Source organism: Bubalus bubalis, chromosome 2, assembly GCF_019923935.1.
Source record: "Bubalus bubalis isolate 160015118507 breed Murrah chromosome 2, NDDB_SH_1, whole genome shotgun sequence".
Lineage (NCBI taxonomy): Eukaryota > Metazoa > Chordata > Mammalia > Artiodactyla > Bovidae > Bubalus > Bubalus bubalis.
The window spans coordinates 77,090,866-77,118,233 of record NC_059158.1 but is presented as its reverse complement, the minus strand read 5'-3'; the positions used below and the strand labels follow the sequence as shown (position 1 = coordinate 77,118,233).

The 27,368-nt window shown below is 40.0% G+C and overlaps 2 pseudogenes; both read right to left on the bottom strand.

Annotated features, from left to right (window-relative positions):
• Window positions 1-5,100: 5,100 nt before the first annotated feature.
• Window positions 5,101-8,955, bottom strand: LOC102389594 (annotated as a pseudogene).
• Window positions 8,935-12,015, bottom strand: LOC102389930 (annotated as a pseudogene).
• Window positions 12,016-27,368: the final 15,353 nt, after the last annotated feature.

The following is a 27,368-nucleotide window of genomic DNA, read 5'->3' as shown; positions in this document are numbered from 1 at the left end:
CAAAAGAGTATATCTTTCCATTTATTTAGATCATTTTCAATTTCTCTAAAAATGTTTTTAGGTTTTCTGTATAGAGGTATTCCACATCTTTCTTTAGATTTATTGTAGGTGATTGGTATGTTTTAATCCTATTGTAAATGGTATCTTTTTAGATTTCATTTTTTAATGGTTTGATGCTCAACAAGGACAATTTCATTGACTTTTGAATGACAATCTGTATCCTGTAAATTTGTTAACTCACCTAATAATTCTTTTTATTTATCTATTTTTATTTTTGGCTGTGCTGGGTCTTCACTGCTGTATGCTGGCTTTTCTCTAGTTTTGGAGAGTAGGGTTACTCTATTGCAGTGCATGGGTTTCAGTAGTTTTGGATCCCAAACTGTAGAGTGCTGGCTCAATAGTTGTGGCACTCAGGCTTAGTTGTTCTGCAGCATATGGGATCTTCCCGGACCATGGATTGAACCCGTGCCTCCTGCATTGGCAGATAGATTCTTAACCACTAGACCACCAGGGAAGCCCTCACCTAATATTTCTACTATCAATCTGTGGATTTAATTTTCTAAGAATGCAAAAGATTCAATTTTATTTCCTCTACCTTTAACCCTGTTATCTATTTTTCTTGCCTTATTGTATTAGATAGGACTTTCAGTATATTCCTTGTTTCAGAGTGAAATATTTCACTATTAAGCACTGTTTCCTATAGTTTCGTTTTTCCATAAATGTGTACTTACATACTAAGTTGCTTTAGTTGTGTCCAACTCTGTGTGACCCTATGGCCTGTAGCCCACCAGGTTCCTCTGTCCATGGGATTCTCCAGTCAAGAATACTGGAGTGGGTTGTCATTCCCTCCCCCAGAGGATCTTCCCAACCCAGGGATAGAACCCGTATCTCCTGTGACTCCTGCATTGTAGGTGGATTCTTTATTACTGAGCCACCAGGGAAGTCCCTTTCTCATAAATACCCTTTAACAATTTAAAGATGTTTCCTTCTATCTATAGTTTGCTAAGAGTTTTTTTTATACCTACATATAGAATTTTATCAATGCTTACAGTATTAAAATAATCATAAGTTTTCCTCATTTCTCCTGTTAACATGGTGAATGGCATTGTTTAATTTTTTATGTTGAAACAGTCATATTCCTGAAATAGAGTCAACTTGGTTGTGATATATCCTTTTATATTTTGCTGGATTCAGTTAGTTTGTTTAATAAAAACCTTAACTTCTAAGTAGGATATATTAATTTGCAGTATCCCAATGTTTTTGTTGCAACAAGTAGAAAATAAAATGGATAAATTGCAAATTTATATTTGTAAAGCTATCAGAGAGTTGAGGAGCAAAGAGGAATGGGTAAACTAAAATTCTGCAACAGTAATAACCCATCCTAGGTGAACTAGTGATTGTCTTTTTTTTTCCTCTGGTGGGCTTGATTTAGGCGGGGAGGCTGTACTAGAAGAAAAAGAAGCCAGCAGAATTTTTGACAGTCACACAGAGCTGGTGTGACCAATTAGAAACTGGGAAAGCCCAAGTGCAAGGCTAATTTGCCCCTGAGACATTTCCTGAGGGTGATGTGAGGCTGGGTGCTAGTCAGAAAGGCAGGTTTTCATCTCCATTGTCTTGTGGTGCATAGGGGAAAAAGCCTACAGGGGATAAAATCCTACTAGAGGCTTTCACAGATTCACAACTAGGCTCTCCCTCAGGTTTCTGTCCATGGGTGTGTAGCTTGCTGTGCTTAGTCATCAGTTGTGTCTGACTCTTTGCAACCCTTTCGACTGTAGCCCACAAGGCTCTGCTCTCCATGGGATTTCCCAGGCAAGAATACTGAAGTGGGGTGCCATTTCTTTCTCCAGGGAATCTTCCCAACCCAGGAAAGAACCCCGGTCTCCTGTGTCTCCTGTTGAGCCATTGGGGAAGCTCAGCAAGTTTGCTAAGTGCTGCCATAACAGACTACCACAGACTGGGTAGTCTAGAAAAGTTTATTTTCTCACCATTCTGGAAGCTAGATGTCCAAGATCCAAGTGTCAGCAGGGTTAGGTTTCTATACTGTCTATTTCCTTGGCTTATGGATGGTGGTCTCCCCGTCTTCACACGGCCTTCTTTCTGTGTGTGAGTCTGTGTCCTAATCTCTTCTTATAAGGACACACACTTATAAGGGCTCACACTGATGAACTCATTTTAACCTCTTTGAAGACCCTCTCTCCAAATATGGTCACATGCTGATGACTGAGAGTTAGGACTTCAGCATAAGAATTTGTGGGGGGTGGTCAGGCGGGGCAGGGGGAGGCACAATTTAGTCTCTAACAATGGGGTTGGACACTAAAGAGCTAAATTCAAATATGAAGAACAGAGCTACAGGGCTGAGGAAACAGAGATTAAAGAAACTCTCAGTTAGAAGCTCTGAATCAATTCAATCACTGATTGGATTGAGGTGATCTGTTCTGCAATCTATCTGCCTGAGGAAGGTATGAGCTGGAGCCTTCTTTTATATACAAAGTCTGTCATATAATAAAATACTATTAGACATGTAAAGAAGGAAAAGGTGACCGATGTCAAAGACAAAATACTAATAATAGAAGCAAACCCTTCCTTTCATTGAGAAGGTTTTAAATTGCAGATGCAATTTTGAGTTATTGAATTACCTGGTTTCTTCTTGTATCAATTTTGGAGAACTGGGCCTTGTTAGAAATGTATTCCTTTCATCTAATTTTTCAAAGTTATAAAGTCTCATAATATCCTTTTGAGATCTCTTAATATCTAAAAGATTTGTAATAATGGTAACCACAGGTAAAGCACCAAAAAGTTCAGTTCGCTGCTGATCAAAGCTGTGGTAAGATGAGATGTTTTCTGTTTTTTCCTGTTCACTCTCATAAGAAGTTTATTATGGTCATTCAGTTCAGTTCAGTTCAGTCACTCAGTCATGTCCAACTCTTTGCGACCCCATGAATCGCGGCATGCCAGGCCTCCCTGTCAATTACTATCTCCCGGAGTTCACTCAAACTCATGTCCATCGAGTTGGTGATGCCATCCAGCCAACTCATCCTCTGTCGTCCCCTTCTCCTCCTGCCCCCAATCCCTCCCAGCATCAGGGTCTTTTCCAATGAATCAACTCTTCGCGTGAGATAGCCAAAGTATTGGAGTTTCAGCTTCAGCATCAGTCCCTCCAATGAACACCCAGGACTGATTTCCTTTAGGATGGACTGGCTGGATCTCCTTGCAGTCCAAGGGACTCTCAAGAGTCTTCTCCAACACCACAGTTCAAAAGCATCAATTCTTCGGCACTCAGCTTTCTTCACAGTCCAACTCTCACATCCATACATGACCACGGGAAAAACCATAGCTTTGACTAGACGGACCTTTGTTGGCAAAGTAATATCTCTGCTTTTGAATATGCTATCTAGGTTGGTCATAACTTTCCTCCCAAGGAGTAAGCGTTTTTTAATTTCATGGCTGCAATCACCATCTGCAGTGATTTTCGAGCCCCCAAAAATAAAGTCTGACACTGTTTCCATTGTTTCCCCATCTATCTGCCATGAAGTGATGGGACCAGATGCCATGATCTTCGTTTTCTGAATGTTGAGCTTTAAGCCAACTTTTTCACTCTCTTCATTTTTCAAAGAACTCTCTTTTAGCTGGGGCTTCCCAGGTGGCATTAGTGGTAAAGAACCAGCCTGCCAATGCAGGAGACATAAGAGATGCAGGTTCTATCATTGGGTCAGGAAGATTCCCTGGAGGAGGTCATGGAAACCCACTCCAGTATTGTTGCCTGGAGAATCCCATGGACAGAGGAGCCTGGTGGGTCACAGTCCATAGGGTTGCAAAGAGTCGGACACAGCTGAAGGGACTTATCACACAGCACACATCTTTTAGCTGTGTTGATTCTTTCCATCAAATGTATGTTTTTATTGCATGAATTTCTGCTTTTATCTTTATTTTATCCTTCTTTCACTTTCTTTGGGTTTTATTTCTGCTATTTTTCTTTCTTTTTTTTGTTTCCAGGTGCTCAAACTTTTAATTCTTACAAAATATCATAGAAATGAACCCAAACCAAACAGATATGTACATGAATGTACGTACAAAATTTTACTTCTAAAAAGAAAACTTAAAATAGGCAGTTAAAAAAAAAAAGATTTAAAACCAGTACTATGAAATTGATTTTTGTAAAGTAATTTTAATTTACTGATTGTAGTTGGTTTTCTAGGCTTATTTATATATTTTATTCTGGTAAGATGCATAAAAGAGTTTTTTATTTTAGAATATTTTTGGTTTCATTTTATTTCATCAAATAGTCCTGAATTTTTTTCCCTTTGCAAATTTTTCAACATGAGGACACGGCATCTAAGTTACAAATCAACTTTTGTCTTGTTCCTATTGAGTTACAGGTGAGAAAGGCAATGTGATTTATCCTCTTTCAGGATCAGACATTCAAAGAATTCTCAGTCTGTCAGTTTACTTGACAGACGTGAGCTTGTGCTTTGAGGGGTAAGCAAGATAAATTGAAACACTGGGAATCTGCTGTCTTGAGTATCATATTCATTATGTCCTTTAGTTAACTGTATCATGTAGAACATCAGACTTGTCCAGCCATCTGAAAGGAGATTCAGCAATGGACCACAGGGAAAGAATGAAACAAGCCATGGGAAAAACAAAAACAAAAACATTCACCTCTGGATAAGGCCTTGCTGTTATAGAAAGGAACTTTGTTTCTCTCCCCAGGCGGAATTGATACAGTAACAGTGTCATTCTTGTGGACAAAATTCATTTTTCCATAAATAGGCTGGCTGAGATAAATTGTCAAAGTACAATTTGTATTACAAAGACCTTCTAAATTATTGATTTGCTTTGTATCTATGAGTTCTTGTTTCTTCTAGTAATTTAATAAACCTTTCAAAAGTCTTTACTTTATTACCTAGATCAAGATATGTTTCTCACGCTTCTCAGTACTGCCTCATTATTTCCTCGTGATCTCCAAAACTAGCATGTTCAGCCTGTATCTTTTGTCTTAATCTATTCATTTCCTTGTCTAAATTTTTTTTTCAGATTTCAGCCTATGTTTTACTATGATTTAGATTTTCCAAAAAGAACAAAATTATACAGAGTAAAAATTCAGGTGTCAGAAAGACTCAAAAGGCTGTTTTTCATTTTGTTCAAGTCTTGTTTCCAGGCATTGTGTCATAGAGTTGTTGGCATTGTTGTTTTCCAAATGTCCGATGTGTGCTATGACTGACAACTACTTTTCTCTGGGTTTGATCACTTTTGTAGTAGACCATTTTAGTTCTTACCACATCAGTAACAAATGCTTCAATATCATCAGCTCCAATTTGAAGATCTTGTTGCATTGTGTCAAAAGAAATTTATTTTCCACTGCCATTCCCATAAAATAAGCAGTCTCATTTTTGCCATATTCTGTTCATGTAGTAGGCCAACTGAATCAATGAAGTCTTTATCATTCTGATGAAATGACATATGATGCTAATTTAGCACTCACAAAAATTGTTAAAAATCATGCATAAGCTCGCCTTTCAAAAACGTGACTGGTTTTAAAGTAAGAAGATGATCAGAAAGGAATGCATTTGGATCTTAAATGCTTGCACAATATACCTGTGGGCATCAACTGGAGCCTGGGAAGCATTGTCCTCCATGTAACTGCCTAACAATTCCACCATAACTTTTGATGCGGCATCACTTTTCTTACAAGCCGCAAGTGCCTCATGATGTAGTCTTAAAAGAGTGTGTGTTTTTTTTTTAAGTGGTGAGGTTCCAGTCAGAAATCCATTTTCTAACTTGATCCAGCTCAGTTGGAATATACTGGATGGCCCCACAAGAGGCTGCAACTATAGTGAGGCTGTATATCTTACAGGAGTATTCTTATCCATCCCATGGAAAAGATTGCTTAGCAACTGTAGTCTCAGAGATGGACGTTCACCTTCCTGAAATCTGACCAGTTTCTCACACAGGCTTTGAATCAGAGCTTCCTGCTTATCTGGTTCCAGGATCAACGGGGGGATACTGCGCTGTTCATCACAATTTCAAGGACTTTATCATCTTCCTTCAGACATACATCACTGGCTTCAATAATTTGAGCTAAATCTACATGAAGTCCACCTTTAGAGTTCTCTTATGAAATTTCAGCTCCTTTAGATTTCAAATAAGCGCGAAGCTCAGCAACCTGACCTTCCTCACTGACGTCGCAACGCAGGAATGCTCATGGTGAAGGCCCCGTGCACTGTGGACATTCCGCTGGCTAACCACGATGACAGCTAAACTTTTTTTCTTCTATTTTCTCTGGGCAGATTTATCTTCTTTTTTCTCCTCTAGTTCTTTTTCTTTCCTATCTAGTTTTCACTTATTTTTATTCAAAGTATCCAGAGCACTTCCCTGGTGGTCCAGGGGTTGACTTTGTTTTCCAGTGCAGGGGATGTGGGGTCAATCCCTGGCCAGGAGCTAAAAATCTCAGATACCCAGAGGCCAAAAAACCAAAATGTAAAACAGAAGCAATATTGTAACAAATTCAATAAGGACTTTCAAAATAACCCACATTGAAAAAAACCTTTCAGTTCAGTTCAGTTCAGTCGCTCAGTCGTGTCCGACTCTTTGCAACCCCATGAATCACAGCACACCAGGCCTCCCTGTCCATCACCAATTCCCGGAGTTCACTCAGACTCATGTCCATCGAGCCAGGATGCCATTCAGCCATCTCATCCTCTGTCGTCCCCTTCTCCTCCTGCCACCAATCCCTCCCAGCATCAGAGTCTTTTCCAATGAGTCAACTCTTCACATGAGGTGGCCAAAGTACTGGAGTTTCAGCTTTAGCATCATTCCTTTCAAAGAAATCCTAGGGCTGATCTCCTTCAGAATGGACTGCTTGGATCTCCTTGCAGTCCAAGGGACTCTCAAGAGTCTTCTCCAACACCACAGTTCAAAAGCATCAATTCTTCGACACTCGGCTTTCTTCACAGTCCAACTCTCATCCATACATGACCACAGGAAAAACCATAGCCTTGACTAGACGGACCTTTGTTGGCAAAGTAATGTCTCTACTTTTGAATATGCTATCTAGGTTGGTCATAACTTTCCTTCCAAGGAGTAAGCATCTTTTAATTTCATGGCTGCAGTCACCATCTGCAGTGATTTTGGAGCCCAGAAAAATAAAGTCTGACACTGTTTCCACTGTTTCTCCATCTATTTCCCATGAAGTGATGGGACCAGATGCCATGATCTTCGTTTTCTGAATGTTGAGCTTTAAGCCAACTTTTTCACTCTCCACTTTCACTTTCATCAAGAGGCTTTTGAGTTCCTCTTCACTTTCTGCCACAAGGGTGGTGTCATCTGCATATCTGAGGTTATTGATATTTCTCCCGGCAATCTTGATTCCAGCTTGTGTTTCTTCCAGTCCAGCGTTTCTCATGATGTACTCTGCATATAAGTTAAATAAGCAGAGTGACAATATACAGCCTTGACATACTCCTTTTCCTGTTTGGAACCAGTCTGTTGTTCCATGTCCAGTTCTAACTGTTGCTTCCTGACCTGCATACAGATTTCTCAAGAGGCAGATCAGGTGGTCTGGTATTCCCATCTCTTTCAGAATTTTCCACAGTTTATTGTGATCCACACAGTCAAAGGCTTTGGCATAGTCAATAAAGCAGAAATAGATGCTTTTCTGGAACTCTCTTGCTTTTTCCATGATCCAGCAGATGTTGGCAATTTGATCTCTGGTTCCTCTGCCTTTTCTAAAACGAGCTTGAACATCAGGAAGTTCACTGTTAACATATTGCTGAAACCTGGCTTGGAGAATTTTGAGCATTACTTTACTAGCGTGTGAGATGAGTGCAATTGTGCAGTAGTTTGAACATTCTTTGGCATTGTCTTTCTTTGGGATTGGAATGAAAACTGACCTTTTCCAGTCCTGTGGCCACTGCTGAGTTTTCCAAATTTGCTGGCATATTGAGTGCAGCACTTTCACAGCATCATCTTTCAGGATTTGAAATAACTCAACTGGAATTCCATCACCTCCACTAGCTTTGTTCGTAGTGATGCTTTCTAAGGTCCACTTGACTTCACATTCCAGAATGTCTGGCTCTAGATGAGTGATCACACTATCATGATTATCTGGGTCATGAAGATCTTTTTTGTATAGTTCTTCTGTGTATTCTTGCCACCTCTTCTTAATATCTTCTGCTTCTGTTAGGTCCATACCATTTCTGTCCTTTATCGAGCCCATCTTTGCATGAAATGTTCTCTTGGTATCTCTAATTTTCTTGAAGAGAGCTCTAGTCTTTCCCATCCTGTTGTTTTCCTCTATTTCTTTGCATTGATTGCTGAGGAAGGCTTTCTTATCTCTTCTTACTATTCTTTGGAACTCTGCATTCAGATGTTTATATCTTTCCTTTTTGCTTCTCTTCTTTTCACAGCTATTTGTAAGGCCTCCCCAGACAGCCATTTTGCTTTTTTGCATTTCTTTTCCATGGGGATGGTCTTGATCCCTGTCTGCTGTACAATGTCACGAACCTCCGTCCATAGTTCATCAGCCACTCTATCTATCAGATCTAGGCCCTTAAATCTATTTCTCACTTCCACTGTTTAATCATAAGGGATTTGATTTAGGTCATACCTGAATGGTCTAGTGGTTTGCCCTACTTTCTTCAATTTAAGTCTGAATTTGGTAATAAGGAGTTCATGATCTGAGCCACAGTCAGCTCCTGGTCTTGTTTTTGGTGACTGTATAGAGCTTCTCCATCTTTGGCTGCAAAGAATAGAAAAAAAAACCTTTAAAAATATTTAAAGTATCCAAACATTCTTTTTGTTTTGCTTCACAATGCCATTTCTCTTGTTTTTGGTTAGCCACTTCAGAATCAGCAAGGTTTAATTCATCTTTAAGTGGATCTGCTACTGTTTAATTTTCAGTTTAATTACAGCATACTTGTTTTCTGCTTCTTATTTCAGACTTTTAAGAGGCTCCATGCTTTCTTTTGTTGTTCCATATTTTTCTCAACAATTTTCATTTTCATTTTATTTTCTTGAACTTCATCTTCCGAGGTTTCAACATCTACAGACTAGGATTCTTTTATATTCTCAAGTTCCTACATTTTAGAAAGAGTTTTTCTTAATTTCATCCTAACACTTTACAATCTAGTTGGCAACTTCTAAGAAAACTTTCATTGTGTTTAATATACTCTTCAGGAATAGACAAGTGTTGCTGAAAATTTGTTATCTGGGCTTATGTATTTTCAACCTTCTTCTCCAAGTCAGTTTGAAATAAATCCACATTTCTGCTTAGAAACTCAAGTCTTATTTTCAAGTAAATAATAACATCCCACAAAGACTTGATCACCATCAGCAGTAAAAGCTACAATTTTCGGGTAGCTTTGGGACTGCATTACTGCACAAGCTACGCAATTATTTTTGATTAGTAGCACTGTCTCTATATCTCTCATGTCAGTTAGACTATTTGTAACAACTGCATTTTCTATTTCTATAGCTGTCAGAACGGTTGGAAACTGGATGATAAGCAGCTCTATCTAACACCATACGTCTTATTCCCAAACTCAGAAACTATTGTCTGTGGCTGTGAGGTCCCTAGTGAATAAAACCTTTTCATCCGTGCCTGAAGCGTTCTTTCCTCAGCAAGATTATGGCAACAATAGGCTTGCAGAAGTCCTTTAAGCAAGATTCAATAGCTAGAGCAAGCTCAGCGTCCCCAGGATGAATGAAAGAGCCTGAAGAGCCGACAGGTTTATAGGTAAAATGTCCACTTCAATAAGCATCATCTCTGGCTTCAAGAAGGGTCGGAACATGAGGGCCAAATCCTTTTAGTCAACCGTTATTACTTTCTTTCAGTTGCCTCTGATTATATAGCTCAGTATATACTTCACATCTCATTCTTCTCCCTAAATTCTGGTATGTTTCCTTTGGCTTGCTGAAACTGTTCAATCTCTTGGTTGACTGAACTTCTTTGAACCTATAAGGCCTTTACACTCTTTTCTTATATATATATAATTTTTATTCAAATATAGTTGATTTAAAATGCTGTATTAGCTTCCATATCCACTTTTTTTTAGATTCTTTTCCCATATAAGTCATGTTGGGGTTTTGAGAAGAATTCCCTGTGTTGTCCAGTAGGTCCTTATTAGTTATCTATTTTATATATAGCAGTGTATATATGTCGGTCTCGATCTCCCAGTTTATCCTTCCTCCATTTCCCCCCAGTAACCATAAATATGTTTTCTACATCTATGACTCTATTTCTGTTTGGTAAATGAGTTCACTTGTACCATTCTTCTAGATTCCTCATCTAAGCGATGTCATACGATATTTGTCTTTGTCTGATTTACTTGACTCAGTATGACTAGGTTACACTCTTTCTTTAACCAAGGTAATTTTTTTGCCTTTCAGCTTAAGTTCCAAAGATTGATTGTACCTTTTTTTTTCAGTTCTTCAATTCTTTTGAAAAGCTGCTCATCATCTTTCTTTAATGTTCTATACAGATTTGGATTTTTTTTAGGGAATGATTGTATAAAACTTTAGTTTCATTATAGGCTCTTTTCTTAGGAGTAACATCTATCTGCTTTCAATACTATACATTCTGGTGTTCATGCATTTGTCTCTTCACTAATATTTTCTGTTTTATCTTGAATATCCTTGTATTTTTTTTTTTCTGCTTCATTAAGTTTGACCTGTTGTTCTTCATTTTCCTGTCAAGTCTAGCAGCAGGATCTTCTCTAATTTTTATATTATCTCTCATAGCATTCCATTGTTTTTCTGTTTAATTGATCACTGCCCAAACCATTTCATGTTTCAAGAATCTTAAATTAGTCTTCAATGTACTTAAACTAGCAGTACTTTGAAAATATTCTTCTTTCTCTAAATACTGGTGGTTTAGTTCAATAAATTACTCTTCCTTGATCTATCTACTCCTTGTTCTTTCTTTTGTTTCCATAATGTATAAATAACCTTCCTTCATCTGCTCAAGTTGGGTTGCTCTCATGGAGAATTTATATTTGTTTCCCTCAATTTAGACAGCTATAACTGGTTGCTTATCTCTTGTGTTAAACTGAAATGAGATTATCCACCTGTATGTTGAAATGATCAAGAACTACAATCAGTTCTTTCCTAGTAGAAGCCACGGTTCGTGTTTCACTTTTTAGTTTGTAAGACTGACTTTCTTTTCTGTCCATGCTGCTGGGATGTCGCACAGCTAGAGTCACCAAACACATTTGGCATCACCTCCACTGTTTCTTGAGAAGGCAATGGCACCCCACGCCAGAACTCTTGCCTGGAATATCCCATGGACAGAGGAGCCTGGTAGGCTACAGTCCATGGGGTCGCTAAGAGTCGGACACAACTGAGCGGCTTCACTTTGACTTTTCACTTTCATGCATTGGAGAAGGAAATGGCAACCCACTCCAGTGTTTTTGCCTGGAGAATCCCAGGGACAGGGGAGCCTGGTGGGCTGCCGTCCATGGGGTCGCACAGAGTCGGACACGACTAAAGTGACTTAGCACTGTTTCTTAATGTTATTGAGATAGCAGCTGAGTTCCATTGTTGCCAACAATAAAGTTGATATTAGAACCAAATTTAAAAGGTCTAAGTATCAAACGACACTTGAAGTTTCTTAGCTAAATACTCTCAATTGTCCTAATTTCTGCTGCAAAGTAGAAGTGTCATTAGTGAGAGAAACTGTACATTCATTTTCCTCACTTTATGTAAATCCCCCAACTCTTGAGAGAGAAGAAATTTTCTTCCTCTCTTTAGCCATCAAGTCTCAGACAAGTTAGAGTGTCCTCAAGGAACCATTAGGAGGGACTGTCATGGTACAACCAGATATGAAGGCCACCCTGAGGATGTCTGGGCCTTACCTGGCCTCCTCCGGCCCACGAGCAACCACGTGCCTGCTCCACGGCGCTCTGCACCTGCCTCTGCTGTTTTTCTAATCTCATGAGAAATTTTTAGACCGTAAGTTTCTCCATCTTTCTTCTTTCCTAATATGTGGATTTTATGTGCTGTAAATATCCCTCTCAACATGGCTTTTGCTGCACCTCACAACTTGTGACAGGTGGTATTTTCAGTGTTACTCCATTTAAAATATTTTCTAGCACCCTTATGATTTTTTGCTTGAACAATGGACGATTTAGAGATGTGTTTCTTAATTTACAAATGTGTGAATTTTCTACTGATAATTTTATTTCTAGCTGACTTCCACTGTGGTCAGAGAATATGCTCAGTATTATTTCACTTTGAAATTTGTTGAGACTTGCGTTGTGGTCCAGCTTTTGGTCAGTTTTGCCTTAATTTTCCATGTAGACTTGAAAAGTTCTACTTTCCCCTGGAATTTGCCTATTCATTCCTGGTACTTTCTTGTGGCTTGTTTATCTTAGTGGTGAGTTCCTTTAGTTTCTTTTTTGAAATATTAAACTGTGAAGTATAACATGCATTGTGGGAAAAAAAGCATAATTCAAAAAATAACCACAAAACAACCACATAACCCATCCTCCAGGTCAAGAAATAGAATATTATCAGCACTCAAGGAGCCCACATATGTGTGCCTTTCTGATCACAGTTCTATCTATCCCCCAGGATATAACCATCATCCAATGACTTGTAGTAATTTCCTTGCTTTTCTTTATAAATGTACTACCTTACTACCTCTGTGTGCATTTTTAAACATAAGGATTTACTTTTGCCTCTTTTTAAACTTAAAGTATATAATCACATTGAATGTACTGTTTTGTATCCTGCTTTTTTTTTTTTAACTCAACATTAGGTATGTAAGATTTGTTTATGTATCTCCAACTTATTCCTTTTGCCTGCATTTTAGTTGATATTTATTACTGTATAATATTCAGTTGTACCAAAATTTTATTTATCCATTCTGCTGTTGGTGGCTTTTGGGTTACTTCCAGTTTGGGCCAATTAATAACAATACTCCTGTGAACATTCTTATACATATATTCAGATGCACATCTGCATGTATTTCTCTAAGGTATAGATCTTGAATTTAAATTGTTGGGCTGGGGTTACAAATATGTTCAACTTTATTGGATGCCACATGATATTTTCAGGAAGATGATACTAATTTACATCTCACCAACATTGTTTGGATGTTCCTATTGTCCCGGTTTTCTCTCCAACACTTAATATTGTCAGACTTTTATTTTTCTAATCTGATAGGTGTGTAGCCCATTGTAGTTTTAACGTGTACTTCCCTAATTACTAAGGATCATGTTTATTGATCATTTGGATATCACCTTTTGTACAGTACCTGTTAAAGTCTTACCCATTTTTCTATTTGACTGTTTCTGCTATCAGTTTGTAATAGTAATGCTCACTAGGCTTTGCTGATTATACGTACTGCAAATACCTTCTCATGACCTTTCTTTTTTTATTCTAATAATACCTAACAATAACTAAAAATACAGTCTTTTGAGGAACAAAATTTCTTAATATTAATGTGGTTAAATTTATCAGTCTTTATTTTGTACTTGCAATTGTTTGCATCATCTTTTATAAATTCTTTACTGTCTGGGGGCTGTGATATACTCTCCTCCATTCTTTTAAGAGCATTATAGTTATGTCTTATTTAGGTTTTAATCCACCTGGAACTTATTTTTGGGTAGCCAAAGAAACCATCATTCTGGGGTCACTTCAGGGTCTTGGCTCAGTTCGTTCTTTTCAATCTTCTACTGGCCAAAGCCCCAGTATCCTGATAACAGTGTTACTACTATCATCATTTACCTCAGAACAACTCTAGTCTTATTTTGATTTTTGGAACGAGAGGGTCTTCAGAAACCTCCCCGATCTCTTGAGAGACCAACAATGCCTCAAAGAGTTGGGTCCTATCCAAGGTCTAGTTGTTCCTTAGCAGAAGGAGGGCCTCTGTGCACCTAATCAGTCATAACACCATTCGGAAGTCCTTAATAATATGTTTGCATATTGTTCCAAATCCATACATATAAAGAATTTTCATTCTTTTAAAAGGCTGCATAAGGATCTATTATATGAAATTGATTTAACTGGTCCCCAAAGATGGGCCTTTAAATTCTATCCAATTATTTGTCATTACAATATTGCAATGTCATTTCACACCTGAGTATATCTGTATTGTAACCTCCTAGAGATTGAATTACTAGATCATATGCCCTCCCCCAACTCCTAGCATAGAGTTTATATCCATTTAAACTCCAGAACTGTAGGAGCATGACTATATTTTCACATTCTCACCAAATGCATTTATACTTATCTATCTGATAGTTGAAAATAATATCTTATAATTTCAATTTGTATCTTTTAGTAAGGATAAGACCATGCCTTTTATACATCTAAGAGAAATTTGTATTTCCTTTTCCTGGAACTATTATGATCTTGTGCTGTGCTGTGCTGCGCTTAGTTGCTCAGTTATGTCTGACTCTTTGTGACCCCATGGACTATAACCCACCAGGATCCTCTGTCCATGGGCATTCTCCAGGCAAACATACTGGAGTGGGTTGCCATGCCCTCCTTCAGGGAATCTTCCCGACTCAGAGATTGAATCCAGGTCTTCCTCATTGCAGGTGGATTCTTTACCATCTGAGCCATGCTCAGTTGTGTCCAACTCTTCGTGACCCCATGGACTGCAGCCTACCAGGCTCCTTCATCTGTGGGATTTTCCAGGCAAGAGTACTGGAGTGGGTTGCCATTGCCTTCTCCTCTGAGCCACCAGAGAAGCCATATTCTGATCTTGGTCTTTGCCTTGTTTTCCAGATGGTTTTTAAGAATCCCAAAGTTTGCAAGGTCTTCATGCTTTACTGCCATGTTTCTATTCAAAAGAATACTGTTTATAAATAATTAAATGTTCACAGAATATTTGCTTTATACAACTTAAAGGAAATATACTACAAATTTTTGGACAAAATATAGATGCAGTGTTGCAATTTAGATATTTTACCAGACTCATTAAAAAGAAGGGTTTGGAGAAAAACTAGAACTTTGTAAGTACACGTGGACTATTAAGCTAAACTGGTTTTCAACTGTCCTGTGTGTTATTCTTTACATATGAAAGACTGTCTTGTTTTTCTTTCTCTATCAAGAACCAAACTTTATAAAGACTTATTGTTGCCAAAATTTTAATCTACTCAATTAATTTGTGAATCATTTATTGTAAATTAATTTAAGTAAGTATGCAAGCCTGAAGTTCTTTAATATTAATAGACTAGATGTAATGGTACACGGCTAAAATGAGTAACAGATTACATTATCTTATCTCCTCTGCACTTTAAACTAATAGCGCTTTCCAGTGATATTTTTCTGATAGAAAATTAGCCCAACTTCTTTAGGATTCATAAACTTTAAAACGGCTGAAACTTAAGAACATAAACACTAATAATTAACGTGCATGTGTACATATGCTCGGTCACATCCAATTCTTTGCGACCCCATAGACTGTAGCCCGCCAGGCTCCTCTGTCCCTGGGATTTTCCAGGCAAGAATACTGGAATGGGTTGCCATTTCCTACTCCATAGGATCTTCCCAAACCCAGGGATCAAACCCATCTCTCTTTTGTCTCCTGTATTTGCAGGCAGATTCTTTACCACTGTGGCACCTGGGAAGGCTAATCATTAACTTAGTACACTGTTAATTGAAACTGAACTCTGTTCTTGTTTTAAAATTATAGTAGTAAATTCCTTTGCAAGCAAACAAGGGAAAATGATTTTTCACATCATCAGGTTTTCTAATTCAGGACACTAGCATATCAAATGCAGAATATTTTCAAAGTAAAACAAATCACACTCTCACATTAATGTCTTTGGGGATTAGATAATTTATGTATATTTGACCAGCCGAATATATTCTTATACTTTTTACATTTGAGCCATTGACTAAATTATGTTTAATTAAACTGGACAAGTATTTGACTATTATCCTATAGAATATATCCAAACTAAACCTATAGCCTTAACACTATGTTAGAAAATCTGATAGTTAAAGTTATTGACTTTGCAACGTATGTACTCTTTAGCACTTGCCCTTGAAAACACTAACCAGACATTTTAAATATTTAGGCCACAGATGAATACCATTTTTAAAGATTAAGCCATTTTAGGATTGGAGGAATTACAAAGAATATCTGGTTTAAACCCCTGCTGCTGCTGCTGCTGCTAAGTTGCTTCATTTGTGACTCTGTGCGGCCCCATAGACGGCAGCACACCAGGCTCCCCCATCCCTGGGATTCTCCAGGCAAGAACACTGGAGTGGATTGCCATTTCCTTCTCCAGTGCATGAAAGTGAAAAGTGAAAGTGAAGTCGCTCAGTCGTCTTTTAAACCCCTACTTTATCCTAAATAAAAAGTGAGACAGGAAAATTGTGCCTTGCTCCCAAGGATAAAAGCAGCTCAAATGCACAAAATATTCTGATTAAATCTGCTTCCAACACATCAATAGAATTTTCATTCTGTTCTGAGTTTCACTTTTGATGTTATAAAGATGCCAGTGATGGAAACCATCCAAAGAAAATATCCCCTCAGTCTTTCAGATCAGATCAGGTCAGATCAGTCGCTCAGTCGTGTCCGACTCTTTGCGACCCCATGAATCACAGCTCACCAGGCATCCCTGTCCATCACCAACTCCCGGAGTTCACCGAGACTCATGTCCACTGAGTCAGTGATGCCATCCAGCCATCTCATCCTCTGTCGTCCCCTTCTCCTCCTGCCCCCAATCCCTCCCAGCATCAGAGTCTTTTCTAATGAGTCAACTCTTCACATGAGGTGGCCAAAGTACTGGAGTTTCAGCTTTAGCATCATTCCTTCCAAAGAAATCCCAGGGCTGATCTCCTTCAGAATGGACTGGTTGGATCTCCTTGCAGTCCAAGGGACTCTCAAGAGTCTTCTCCAACACCACAGTTCAAAAGCATCAATTCTTCGGCGCTCAGCCTTCTTCACAGTCCAACTCTCACATCCATACATGACCACAGGAAAAACCATAGCCTTGACTAGATGAAACTTTGTTGGCAAAGTAATGTCTCTGCTTTTGAATATGCTATCTAGGTTGGTCATAACTTTCCTTCCAAGGAGTAAGCGTCTTTTCATTTCATGGCTGCAGTCACCATCTGTAGTGATTTTGGAGCCCAGAAAAATAAAGTCTGACACTGTTTCCACTGTTTCCCCATCTATTTGGAACTGGATTTTGGTGATAAGAAGAACATTCTGAACAACTAAAATAGTCATTCTAACACTTATAGAAAAGCATCACTTAAAAGACTTCCTCCTCAATTTTAAGTTTGATGGCAAATATCCTTGCCCCCCAAATCATTCCACTCTAGAATCAATGTATAGTGTTCTAAGTTTAATCTTGGAAAACTATTTAAGGACCAAGTATATGGAGTTATTCTTCTCAGCTTTTTATTTTTATAATTCATTTATTTTTGGCTGTACTGGGTCCTCTTTGCTGCACAGGCTCTTTGTCTAGCTGTGGTGAGTAGGACTACTCTCTAGCTGCAGTGCACGGGCTTCTCACTGAAGTGGCTTCTCTTGTTGCAGGGCACAAGTGGGCACACCGCTCCAGTCGTTGCAGCACCTGGGCTCAGTAGTTGCAGCTTCCAGGCTCTAAAGCACAACCTCAATAGTTGTGGTGCATGGGCTTATCTGCTCCCCGCCATGTGGTTATCTTACCAAATCAGGGACTGAACCCGCGTCTCCTGAATTGACAGATTCTTTACCACTGAGCCACCAGGTAAACCCTCTTCTCAGTTTTAATGTCCATGTCAAACTAGAGAGCTAAGACTGGACTTCCAGATCATTATATATTTCCATAAAACACTTTCCCATGAGTTTAGCCTGGGTGAATCATGCAAATTAAAAAAATCCCCAGTACCTAATTGTCCCCAAATAAAGACTATTCCCACAAACATAGATATGGGGAGATGTGAGTCAATGCAAACATGAAAAATAAATACTATAACTCATTTCATAGTTGGTAGCTACAATTGAAATATCTTTGCCAGAAATTGTTATTATAGTGAAGATAGCCAGCCAAATCAAAGTCGTCAAACCAATAGTTCTTATGACTCTCTACATAAGCAAGGAAAGCCTTTATAATGTCACTGAAGGGCAGGCAGGTTACTAGAATCTTGTTTTAGCACTTTAGACTTACATAATCATCTTGACCCAGCTCAAATAGAAATTTATCACCTAAAAGATGGATTTGGAGGAGTTTCTAGAAGCTAAGTTTGTCATAGCTTGGAATACAGTTGGACCTGGAGTGGCCTAACCCGCAGTGGTCTGGGATGTGCTGATTTTATAGTTACTGGTTCCTAGAGTTAATCTGCCTTCCTGGCTGGGGAAGACACTGAGGGAATGGACCTAACTTATGATGGCCATGGATTAATGTCCAGCCAGCAGACAGATCATGGTATCCAAAAGCTATGGCCACAAACAATAGAAAGATCAAGTCAGCAACAGGAAGATACAACCTGGGGTAACTTAAAATTCATGAATATAGTTGTACGGATCATGTGCTGCACAAACCTAGGTGATGCCATTTATGTCAATGGTATGTCCCAGTAGGTGAATCAAACACAGATGGTGGGAATGCAGGAATAATAGGTAAATGGTTGTCCAAATAGGTATATGAAGTAAGTGGGAGCAAGCAAAGTCTACCAATAGTTAAGAATTCAGAGACAGGACTCCAGTCTAAGAAGACAGACCATAAAGGAAATATTCATGTCTCTAACAGAAAAGAGAATCGTAAAGGTTTTGTCACCTTGGAGTGCTATCAAAGGGTGATTCAGCAAGTGAGTCTGACCACCTCCTTTTGAATTTCATCTCCTCTAGATTCTTGCTACTGCCATGCACACTGTGGCCCAGGGGTCCAATGCTTTGCCATTAAAGTTCTGGTGCAAGCAAGTGTGGACAAAAATACCTTGCTTTGAGTCTTCCTAGTAGAGTAGAAACAAGCTAGAACTTTTCCAAAAAAGATTTCACTAAATAAAACACATGAACAAAAAAGAAATATTTAGGGAATGTACTATCTCCTCCCAGATTTCTAGGAATTTATCAAAAAAAAAATAGTTATGAATGAGCATCAATTAGGGTTTGATCAGAGAAGCAGAACCACTTATGAGTGATAGAGAGAGAGATCTGTGTAGAGATTAGGCCTTCCACAGTTGTGGGAGCTGGTTGTGCAGTTTGTGTAAGACTGTGGCTCTTCATCCGGTGCCACGCCTGCAGTCAGCAGGGCAGCAGCTAGAAAGGGAAGACGCACATGAAATGGGAGAGAGTGAGGAACACGCAGGATGAGCCAACACTGAAACAGCAGAGGCAGAACTTGCATTTGCCTCTCACAACTTCCAAACATCCTACCTCAGTGATGAGAAGACGTCTAGAAGATCTAGAGCATGTTTCCACAGGGCGCATGTTTACCTGGGTAGATACATGGAGAAGTTGAAAGAGATCTGGTGGGAGCTGGATCGGTGGCCCGGGTACGGTCCCGTGAAGAACTGACTGGAGTTGCCACAGGCTGCTGGCCCTTCTAACAAGATGAACTATCAGAGCCACGACGATATGCTTGAGCTGCGACAGTGTCTGACCCTACACCAGTCTTCCAGGTATACGTATGACTTGCTGCTTCATTTCTACCATCTAAATCTCATGCAAAAAAAAAAAAAAATTTTTGTTTTATGGCTCTGATTAACTCAAAACCATGCAGGGAAAGGGGTCCTGGGAAATGTAAGAGCAGCTTGCTGCTGCTGCTAAGTCGCTTCATTCGTGTCTGACTCTGTGTGGCCCCATAGACGGCAACCCACCAGGCTCCACCGTCCCTGGGATTCTCCAGGCAAGAACACTGGAGTGGGTTGCCATTTCCTTCTCTAGTGCATGAAAGTGAAAAGTGAAAGTGAAGTCACTCAGTCATATCGGACTCTTAGCGACCCCATAGACTGCAGCCTACTGGGCTCCTCCGTCCATGGGATTTTCCAGGCAAGAGTACTGGAGTGGGTTACTTGACACAATACAAAAGTCACCAGGGAATGTGTGCCAAAATTAAACAGAGATGTTCACTGCAGTGTTATTTATGATAAACAATAGAATATGACCTAACTGTCCAACAATACAGAAATTGTTAAACATGTATGGTATACCAATATGTTGTTGTTTAGTTGCTAAGTCATATCTGACTTTTTTGTGAGCCTATAGACTGTAGCCCACCAGGTTCCTCTGTCCATGGGATTTTCCAGGCAGGAATACTGGATGGGGTTGCCATTCCCCTGTCCAGGGGATTTTCCCAACCAGGGATTGAACTGGTATCCCCTGCATTAGCAGGTGTATTCTTAACCACTGAGCCACCAGGGAAGCCCAACTCCTTACCCATTAGAACACAATATATTACAAAAAAATGTAAAGGAATATTTATGTCCATAAACCTATGTTCACCACACAATTATTATCGTATCTGGTTGTATAAATACAAAGTTTTGACTGAAACTCTATGGTAGGCTGACTGACAAACTCCCACAAATGTTCACATCCCAAAACTCAGAACCTGTGAATATGTTACCTTACCTTACATGGCAAAGGAGAATTGAGGTTGCCAATAGACAGGGAGACCTGCCATGCTGCAGTCCATGGGGTCGCAAAGAGTCGGACATGACTGAGCGACTGAATTGAACTGAACTGAACTGAATAGAGTTAAGGTTGATAACAAAACTACCTTAAAACTAGGAGCTTATGCTCAATTATCCAGATAGGAGATTTAAGGGTACTTAAAAGTAGAAGAGGGAGGCAGAAGAGGGTCAGAGAAAGACATGTGGTGGTGGGAGAAAAGCACAGAGAGACGTACGACTTTGCTTGCTTTGAAGATGGAGGAGGGCGCCATAACCAAGGAATCTGAGGAGCGGGTAGAAGCTAGAAACGGCAGGAAGGGTGTAGGGAAAGAGCAATGTAGCCAAGACGGCTCTCTCGCCCCCACGGCCTCTTGCTCTCGCCCCATGTTTTGCAGATACATGGTTATGCATCAGCTGAAATCATGTATAGCACCATCCATGTGCAATGACCTATGTAAGCATCACCTGAAAAGCTCTCGTACTCGAGTCCAGTCACATTGAGTGGTGTGGAGTCACAGCTGTGTCCACTGGGTCAACACTAGAGAAGACAGCATGTCTGCTGCTGCTGCCTTGCTGCTGTGCCAGCCAGGAGAGGATAAACATGTTGGCAGTTCCTATGGCTCCTTGCATCTTCTTCCAGCTTTCTAGCTTGCACCTTGCCTACCCTGGGTTCAGCAAACAACAAGACAGAGGGAATCCTCCCCTAAAATCTCCAGAAAGAAATGTGACCCTTTAATTTTAGGCCAGCAAGACCAATATCAGACTTCTATCCCACAGAATAGCAATATAATAAATTTGTGTTGGTTAAGCTGCTAAGAGTGTGGTGATTCTTTGCAGCAGCTGTGGAAAATGAATACCAGCTCCATAAAATAGTAAATGTGAAAAATCCAAAGTGTGGTGCCAGAGATATCAAAGTAAGTGACCCAGGACATGTTATATAGCTCAAAAACCCACAAGGAAGCTGTCCAAGATTGTGGAAGTGAAAAGAGGCCATTTTATGAGGAAGCTTTCTTTGGACAGAGCTGGGCAAAACTTGCTCTCTCCTTTTCCAAGGAGAGGCAGAAGGAAACTGTCTCTTCACTTCAAGGCTAGTTAGAAGGGCTTAAAGAGCTTGATGTGTGTCTTCTTGAGTTTAGGACCACAAAGGACTAAGTCTAACTGTGGCTCAGGAAACTTAAAGAGCAAGAGAGATGAGTCGGTGACCGGCTTTGGTTTCAGAGAATGAAGAACTGCTGTTGCAAGGAACTGGTCTGTCGTCCCAGACTTTTTCCTCCAAAATAAACAAATATTACTTGTGCAATTTAAACATTAAAACTGTGGAAAGAACGCAAGAAAAAAAAAGTCACCCAGGTTTATATAATAATGATCCTACCTGTCTTACGACTTGGGTTCACAAGCCTTGTTCCAATCCCATTATGTAGCTTACTAGGGGCATGACCCTGCATTGGAGAAGGAAATGGCAACCCACTCCAGTGTTCTTGCCTGGAGAATCCCAGGGATGGGGGAGCCTGGTGGGCTGCCGTCTATGCGGTTGCACAGAGTCGGACATGACTGAAGCGACTTAGCAGCAGGGGCATGACCCAGACTCCTCACTCTCGAGCCTCTGCTCTGTGCCCACATGGAGGGTGCTGTCCTGTGCCCTGCCAGAGGGCAGATGGACGCCAACACAGTCTCTTTAATTATGACATTGTCTGCTTGGGACAGCCTTGCAGCTCTAACTCAGGGCTTCGATCCTGAGGTATTTGGCAGGAACATGGAGATTAACATATTTCACTCTTCAGGAGAAACCTGTATTTCCCCAATCTCCATCATGAACTAGAACGTAAGCTTTAAGAGAGCATTGGTCTTTTTTTTTTTTTTTTCTTTTCGGTTCACTGATGTAGTCCTAAGGTCTTGGCACATAATATATTCTTAGAACATTGAACAATCTTTTTTTTCCTGTATAGCAAATGTCTTAGTCTTTTATAGGCAACACAGAAATCTCTTATTTTTAAATTCTAGACAAGGACATCTGTGATTCCTCTCTCAACCTTCCTCTTTATCTCTTCCCCTAGGAGAAGTTGCTGACTGGTTAGACAGATACCCGGACAATGACTAGGCTGAGTTTTCTAGGAATAGAGGTTTCAGATGTTAAAATCTCAGTAAAATATCAGTTTTCGAGGAAATGATCCTTCCTCAAGTATCTTCCTTTTACGTTTTCACCCTGTGGCTCCATCCCCCTGCTGCTATAAGCAGGCACTGGATCTACCTTTCCTCAGATCTGAACTGGTTTCAGGTCCAGGATTCAAGTTTAGTACTTGGAGAGGACTGTGAGTTCGATGAGGGCAGAGATCTTGTCAGTTTTTGCCTAATTATATTCTCAGCACCTAACGTAGTGTCCGCATCTCTATTATAGATAGATAGATAGGGAGATAAATAGATAGATAGAGATAGGTAGATACAGATAGAGACATATAGAGAGAGAATCTCTATATATTTCTATCGAAAGGTTGTTTTGATTGAATGAATGTGGAAACATAACACTCAGAGCATACTTTGGCTAATTTAGGAAAAAAGAACCTTTCACATCATCTAGCTCAGCATACCAGATTTCTGCTTTGAATTGTCAGGTTATCATCAGCCCATTGCAAAATGCCACTGTACCTTCTGTGTGTTGGTCATTGTCCCGTGCATATATTTTCATCAAGAACCTTAACATTTCTCTGGTGATAAACTAGGAATCCCAAATCTCACCCTGTTTTCCAACATAAGTCAATTTTTGTTAAAAAGCCATAGTATTTATGAAATTAATTAACCATGAAATTAAGCTATGAAATTAAAAGACGCTTACTCCTTGGAAGAAAAGTTATGACCAACCTAGACAGCATATTCAAAAGCAGAGACATTACTTTGCCAACAAAGGTCTGTCTAGTCAAAGCTATGGTTTTTCAGTAGTCATGTATGGATGTGAGAGTTGGACTATAAAGAAAGCTGAGCACCGAAGAATTGATGCTTTTGAACTGTGGTGTTGGAGAAGACTCTTGAGAGTCCCTTGGACTGCAAGGAGAGCCAACCAGTCCATCCTAAAAGAAATCAGTCCTGAATATTCATTGGAAGGACTGATGTTGAAGCTGAAACGCCAATACTTTGGCCACCATGATGCGAAGAGCTGACTCATTGGAAAAGACCCTGATGCTGGGAAAGATTGAAGGTGGGAGGAGAAGGGGATGACAGAGGATGAGATGGTTGTGTGGCATCACCGAATCAATGGACATGATTTTGAGTAAACTCTGGTAGCTGGTGATGGACAGGGAGGCCTGGCAGGCTGCTGTCCATGGGGTCGCAAAGAGTTGGACACGACTGAGAAACTGAACTGAACTGATGGTATTTATACAAGAATTATACAGAGGCTTCTTAGATGATGCCTATCGGGATAACTGCTAGCCTTCCAAAAATCTCACTAATTTGAAATACAGATCCTTGGAGAAAACAGATCCCTGTACCTGGCACTAGATGACCATCTGGGAGGGTCACAGCTGACCAGACTGTGGTCATTAGGTTGTGATTATTAGGTGTTAAACTCCTCAAAGTGGTGCTTTTCTCCTAAGGTAGCGCTTCTCAAACTTAAATTGCTTGCTAATCACCTGAGAAGCTTATTAAAATGAAGATTATGATTCAGGAAGATTGCATTGGAGCCTGAAGTTCTATATTTCTCACAGGCTGATCCAAGGACCACATTTTGAGTCGCAAGGACCTAGGACACTGGCCATCTCTTCTTTCCACGTGCAGGAGGTGCTTTTGCCCCCATGATAGTGGGGAAAAGGGCTTCCCAGGTGGTCCTAGGGGAAAAGAGCCTATCTGCCAAAGCAGGAGACATGAGACATGATCCCTGGGTGGGGGAAGATACCCTGGAGGAGGGTGTGGCAACCCACTCCAGTATTCTTGTCTGGAGAATCCATGGACAGAGGAGCCTGGTGGGCTACAGTTATTAGTGTTGCAAAGAGTTGGACATGACTGAAGCAACTGAGCATGCAAGCAGAAGCAAACTATTACATACAGAATGGATAAACAACAAGATCCTATTATATATCACAGGAAACTAAATTCAATATTCTGTGATAAACCATAATGGAAGATTATGAATAAGAATGTATATGTGTGTGTGTGTATAACTGAACCACCGCTGTACAGCAGAAAATAACACAATATTGTAAATCAACTATACTTCAATTTTTAAAGTCATTTTCACATAATTTTATCTTTATTAGGAGTTCTAATTCTATGTGTTCAAAATAAAGGGGGAAAACTGAAAAATAAAGAAGCATTAGGTTTATACCAAATGACTTGAAGAGTCTTCCTTATAGTATTTATAGCTACTACTGGCCTTCTCAATCTACTTTTGAGTAACAGCTCAATTTTGTTGCCTGGAGCCCATTTCATGCAGAGGTTGTGTGTATGCCTGCATGCTCAGTCACTCAGTCATGTCCCACTCTTTGCGGCCCCATGGGCTATAGCCCACCAGGTGCCTCTGTCTATGGAATTTTCCAGGCAAGAACACTAGAGTGTGTTGCTATGCCCTCCTCCAGGGGATCTTCCTGGCCCAGGCATTGAACCTGGGCATCTCCTGCATTGGCAGCCGGATTCTTTACCACTAGTGCCACCTGGGAAGCCCCTTTAAATTACCTACTCCCCAAATTCTAGGGGGAGTTTATCTCTCACCAAATACTTTAGCAGCAGCCTTGTAGGGGTACTGCAGTCTTCCAGGCTTATAGGCTTATACTGATGCCTGGAGTCCGGATTGCACCAAACCTGCCCTCAGAACTGAGTTGTTCAGGAGGCTGCTAAGTGCCCTGGGAAGACAGGTCTTGTTCACTTTGTATCTCCATACTCCATGCTCTCCACAGAGCTCACACAAAAGTCTTCTGGGGCCTGGAACTAATCTACACAGAGAGATTTTGCTACCCAGGATCCCTCCTGACAGCTAAGGCTTTGTCCTCTACCACCAGGCTCCACAGCCATGTGTGCAGAAAGATTTTTAATTAATCACCATATTGTGAAGAAGTGACTTTTTCTAGATTTATATTTCCCCTGTATGAATCTGAAAATGCATAGGATGCAGTAACTGACCAAAATATGACCGACAAACCAAACTCAGAAATGTCAGCTCAATATATATTATGCAACCACCCAGGAGCAGAGTGATTCTGTATATATTTATATATACACACACACACCCCATCTTCTGCAGATACCTGGTTTTGAAATCTTAATCTACTTAATTATCCCAAGTTTCCATCATAAACATAATATAAACCCAAACCTGTGAGAAACTGGAATGTTATTTCTTTGTTTCTGAGTTTGGGGTGAGCACCATGCATATTAAGCAAGGAATCTGATCTGAGATTAACGGACTCTTTTCTCTCAGCACTATTTTTATCATGCTTCTCATTTCTCTTTTCTTTTCAATATAATTTCATCATTCTTATAATCTTTTTTTGTTTGTCAAATTGATTTTTTTGACCAAAAAAATCTGACAATTCATCTCAGTCTTTTCCTTGATTATTTTACTATAGGCCTGAGAACTATATAATTTTACAGTGGCAACAAACATGATTATATTTGCAAAATATTCCTGTGTCAATATTAATGGCTTTTTCTGATTTGCAACTTCCTAGGCTGGACTGAGTCATCATGCAGAAGAGGGGGTCATGTGGCCACCAAATCCTAGTCTGCAGCAGCAGTGCGTGCAAAGGCAAGATCAGAAAGTAAGGGAAAAAACAGCATTTGTGGGGCGCCAAATAATTTAGGATGATGGCAGCAGAGATTCCTGGAGGAGAGTGGAGAGAGGTGAGACTGGGGGGATGGACAAGCAGGGCCTGGGTCAGAAAGGCCTTCCATGTCATGCCAAACTGCCAAACCTGGAGCCACTGGAAGACTTAATCAGGGGAATGTGCTGAGGTGGACATTTTTGGATTATCTTTTGATGAAATGTGAAAAATGCACCATGTGGAAAAGATAGAAATAAGAAAACCAATTGGATGGTTGTTTGCTGATCTAGGCTTGATATGAAGGTGACTGGAACTAGAGTAACAGTGAAATGGAGAGAAATGAATGGATTTCTAAGGGCATCTATGGGGTCACACAGGGTCGGACACAACTGAAGTGACTTAGCAGCAGCAGAATAGACCCATTAATTGGATGTAGGGTCTAACAAGAGGAGAGAACCTCAAAAAACAGGTAAGTAACCCTCACCACTGTGATTTCTGAAGCATATGGAAAATAGATCTTTATGGTGTGCAAATTTGAGGCTCTGTGGCAAAGTGTAATTTTAGGTAGCATGGGTAATAGTAATCATTTTTTGTTGTTCACTCAGTTGTGTCGGGCTCTTTGCAACCCCATGGACTGAAGCACACCAGGCTTCCCTGTCCTTAACCATATCCTGGAATTTGCTCTAACTCATGTCCATTGAGTCAGTGATGTCATTCAACCATCTCGTCCTCTGTCACCCCCTTCTCCTCCTGCCCTCAATCTTTCCCAGCATCAGGGTCTTTTCCAATGAGTCATGTCTTCGCATCAGGTGGCCAAAGTATTGGAGCTTCAGTTTCAGCATCAGTCCTTTCAATGAATATTCAGGGTTGATTTCCTTTAGGATTGACTGGTTTGATCTCCTTGCAGTCCAAGGGACTCTCAAGAGACACATTTGATTCTCAAAATCATATGTGTGCTAAAAAGTTACAACATATAAGGAAATTGAGAACAGAAATGTGCTTAGCAGGAAATTATTTTTCCTGTTTTCCTCAATCCAAGATTGCAATCAGAAGAAAGGAACT